At 33.4% G+C, this 4,444-nt stretch overlaps 1 long non-coding RNA gene across 7 annotated transcripts; it reads right to left on the bottom strand.

The window, feature by feature from the left end:
• Nucleotides 621-4,160, bottom strand: LOC107648795. 7 transcript variants are annotated; one of them, XR_002348868.1, is made up of 9 exons: nt 3,923-4,160; nt 3,788-3,837; nt 3,037-3,530; nt 2,876-2,938; nt 2,586-2,754; nt 2,381-2,414; nt 1,384-1,488; nt 1,176-1,309; nt 621-725 (listed from the first exon to the last, which is right to left on the bottom strand). It is a non-coding gene; the product is annotated as an uncharacterized LOC107648795 (long non-coding RNA). The 7 variants fall into 7 exon arrangements; XR_002348865.1 differs by lacking the exon at nt 1,176-1,309 and having other exon boundaries at nt 3,037-3,300; nt 3,434-3,530; nt 3,923-4,156; XR_002348866.1 differs by lacking the exon at nt 1,176-1,309 and having other exon boundaries at nt 3,798-3,837; nt 3,923-4,158.

Genomic DNA, 4,444 nt, shown 5'->3' with positions numbered 1-4,444 from the left:
GGTTTTTAAAGTATAAAACCGTCACTAATTTGTAACACTTGTAAAGGTGTTTTTTATATTGTATTTCGCAACATTTTGAAACTGTCGTTAAATTACTAAATTCTGTGACAGTTTTTTCTTATATTTCATGACTATTTTAAACCGTCACTAAGTTACTAGTTCTTATGATAGTTTTTAGGTATATTTAGTGACTATTTAAATCGTCACAATATTTTTAGTGACAGTTTTTCTATTTAAAACCGTTACTAAGTTATTTATTCCTGTGACAGTTTTTTCCTATATTTAGTGACAGTTTTAAACTGTCATAATCTCTTCAACATCAAAGATTTCTATTATCAAAAGTTAAATTCTAGAAATGATATTGTATTTCAACAAATCAAAATTCAATCCCACAAATTTTACAAAAATAGCAACAATGTATTTCAAAAGTTGAATTCTACAAGTTCTAATTACATAGTCATAATCCCACTTCAACTCTCCTTCTTTCTTAGCCTTCTTCTCATCATACCTGTAAAAACATAAAAGAAATAAAAGAAAATTATATTACTTAAATCAAAGAATAACAATCATGTATAGTTCACACTTTAAGAATTTGGTAAAATTAAAAATTGAGATATGATCATTTCCTCTTGCATTAGGGAATAACACTAATTTAGCATCTTCAACAATTTTGAGAAATTTTTTAGGACTTTGATACTTCTTTATTAGCCTTCTTCTCTTCATACCTGTAAAAACATAGTAAAAAATATAATTAAAGAGTTCCATGTTAATAAATGGTGCACACTGCACAGTTTATCAAAGAAATAAAAGAAAAAATAAATATAAATTAAAACGGCACATTTGGTATGACTTGTATACTATTAATGGTTCATCAAGAAGAAATGTGCTTTAGCAAGACTTAATCAATTTGCTAATTACACAACTTAATCTTTTATCACCAATATTTACTTACAAATTATTCCTTAAAGTTTAGTTCGTCAATAATTACTCCTAAAAATTATAAAGAATTGATTTGACTCATGTTGGACGCACTCATTTGGGACCTTATCAGTTCATCAAATGAGAGAGTGTGGCTTCACCCTTGAGTGGGACCTACACTACATCCTATCATGATATAGTAATGAACTTTTCAATTTGTACACATCACTCTTCAATTAAATATGCTATAGGCTTACACTGTTAAATTCTGCTTCACAAAAGGGGACTAAAGTAGGGGAAAAGATGAAAATGAGAACAAACAAACTTGAAGTCGGCAAAACACAATCCAATGGACATAAAAGGTAGTTTCAACTTCCAGCAAGTAAAGTATCTGCATATATAAGTTTTCAACTCATAACCAATTAGACATAAACCAATGGCTGCGTGGCAAGGAAACATGCTTACCTCCCACGTTGCAGCTGATAGTGTTTCACCGGATTCACTCTCTTTTAGCAGCCTTGTTTCTATCCAAGGGCAATCAATGCTCCCTTCTCCTAACCATGCCAAATACTACCAGGAAAGCAAGCAAAACCCAAAAATAGTGCAATCACAAATCATATGAAATGACCAAAGATTAGATTGAAACCACAAATTCTACCTATGACTAATCCACAATATAAACTCAGAGCCAACTAAAAGCATTGTTAAATACTCAATTGAAGAGCTAATTCACAATATAATATGAACAAAAGTATATATGTAATGTACTATTTTAATATACTATAGTTTTCATCCTTACATGATGAAGCAAACTTAAACTTAATTACCCTCCCACATATAGCTAAAGTCTTCCAAGAAATCATCACGTGATTCCAAAATGTATGTAGTGGTTGATTCACAAAAATAAATGAAAAACATGAGAAGTAAATTACTGTGCTAACACTTATATATCACAGATGAAATAATTAACTCAAACTAATTAAAAGAATATCAAGCATTAAATTACATACACAACTAACAGTTTTTGACTCAACTTCCACATTCCAAAGTTGTTGTTAAGTCAATGAAGGAAGATCACAAAATGATAATGAAGCTCAATGCTTGATTTGAAATTTCGAATTCCTTCCCAATTTTGGGGCATAACAAGGAATCAGGACAATATTCATGGCCCAGAAACAGATTAATTAGCAACAAAAACATATGTGACAAGTATGGGATTTGAGCATAACAGAGCCCAGAGATTAAAGAGCCCCTACTGAATTTAATCACACATTGAATTTACATCTCATAAAGAGGCAATATCAAAGCTAATCTAATAAAATAGATCAATGAACAAAGAAATTAAAAAAGTTGAATCCATATGTGTTAACACATCAAGTCATTAACCATCGATTAATCAGAAAATAAGATCTTGAGAGAGGCACAGAAACTAGATGAGAGCAGATCAGTGGAAAGAACTGACCAAAGGCGAGAGAGTTCAGAGGCAGTGACGGAGACTGGGGGATCGGAGCAGAGAGCAGAGCAGCGGCGGCGAGAGCAGATTTGAAGCAAAAACAGAGCAACGGCAGAAAGCGGCATAAAAGAGCAAAAAAGAGCAGATTGGAGACGAGCTCAGAGGTGGCGAACGAAAAATGCTAACTTCCTAGAGATTCAGATTCAGAGTTTACCTGACCCTTAAATATGTTCCTCAAATAAACAATAAAGGCCATTAAAAGAGTTTACATGGCCCTTATCCAGAAGATATCGACAAAGGGACTCCGAATCATCAATTCTACCAAATCCTTCAGCTTCTTTTCCATAGTAGTAGTTGAAATCAATGAATAGATAAAATGCCCCCTGCATGTGGGAAGAAAGAATACACATTTATGAAGCAGAACAACAAACATATTAGGAAGAGACAAAACACAGAGAATAACTATTAGGGAATTAACAAAAACATAATTGAGTTTTCTCAAACCTGGGGTTCTGATATTTTAAGACCCTCAATTTCCCTAAAACTTTTAACCAAGAAATCTCGTCCCTACAAGATGAGAAAATTAGAATTTTCTTGGTATGCTAATATTACACATGATAAAAAAAACTGAGAAAAGGGAGTAACAGCATTTGCTGCCAACAGACCTGAACCACAAGAGCTTCACCGAATGTCTTGAAATCTGTGGCATAGAGAGGTTCAACTGTTAAACCAAAACCAAAAGAAGAGCCAACCAAATTGAGTTTCCCTATTCAAAGCTCAAATTTCTCTTCCCTAAGGGCCATTTCGGCAGCCTCTTCCTCCTCATCATCAAGCACAAAGTACTCATTCTTCTCCACAGGCCTAAACATATAGAACATCACCATGTAAAATGCAAGGCTCACGGTCTCCTCGGCTGCATTGCTCACCCACTGGTACTTATAATTAAAAGATTCAGCATAATGCTATTCTTGCTTTTTCAATACTTAGAATAAATACATCAATGGGAGATTATAAAATTAAACAATCTAGAAGAAAAAAATTAATCTGAACAGAATTTGAAACCTTGTCGAAATTTCAGTGTCTTAGTGGATCCTCTTGATGAAGTAAACACATCCTCAATACCAGCGAACTACAGCACCTTCTTTGGAACCCTCATACTCTATTGATATAAAAAATTAGGCAAGAATAAAATACAAGGAGACATCTTCAATTATATATAAAAGTCGTGAAACTTCAATGCTAACAAATCCGTACAAGGCATAACAAAGTCATAGTATCCCCTATTTTCAGATTTCAATCATGATTATACAAAAATTTGATCCTCCTGAAACCTAAATTTGCATATTTCCTCCCTGGAGATTACGTGTATCATAGATATAAAAATAAAAAATTGAAAAAGAAAGAAGACAGATATACCGTCGATGACCTGAGTGATTGATTCGAAATCCATGAAAGTTTTGGTTGCCCTGTCGTGAGAGCTCTAAATTAGAATGATCGGTCGCGATTTGACCGCAGAATGTGAAAAGAACAGAATAGATTAGGGTTTTATACTCGTGAAAGAGGGGAAGAGAAGGACGAGGGGGACGGCGAACGGCGAACGGCAATCGATAAACGGCAAAAGCGAACGGAAAATGGAGAACGGCGAACGCAAACTGCAGTGCGGTGAAGGCTAAGCTGTGGTGATACTTTCTCATGTCCTCTTCTCATATCAAACGAGCATGAATAAGGTGGAAGAAATAGGAAGTAAATGAAAAAGTGTAAGAGGTATAGTCTCAACATAGTGACTAGTGACAGTTAAAAAATTTGATGCAAAAGTGTCACAGTATTGCTAAATAGAGACATTTATTTTAAGTGTCGTAAAATAAGCGTAGCTATATACTTAATTTGTTGTAGTGATCCATTTGCATTTTACTTTGAATAAAGATAAAACAATATATTCAGTACGTTTATTATATAATGACGATAATAGAGTTATACTAAACTTGAGAAATTTATCATTGTAAAATATTATTTTCGATTTACCATGTCAAATTATAATGTAAGCACGTACATCGCATGGATTTAACACTAATA

Source organism: Arachis ipaensis, chromosome B06 (genome assembly GCF_000816755.2).
Source record: "Arachis ipaensis cultivar K30076 chromosome B06, Araip1.1, whole genome shotgun sequence".
NCBI classification, from domain to species: domain Eukaryota; kingdom Viridiplantae; phylum Streptophyta; class Magnoliopsida; order Fabales; family Fabaceae; genus Arachis; species Arachis ipaensis.
The sequence above is the reverse complement of the archived record's forward strand: the minus strand, read 5'-3'. Positions and strand labels throughout refer to the sequence as shown.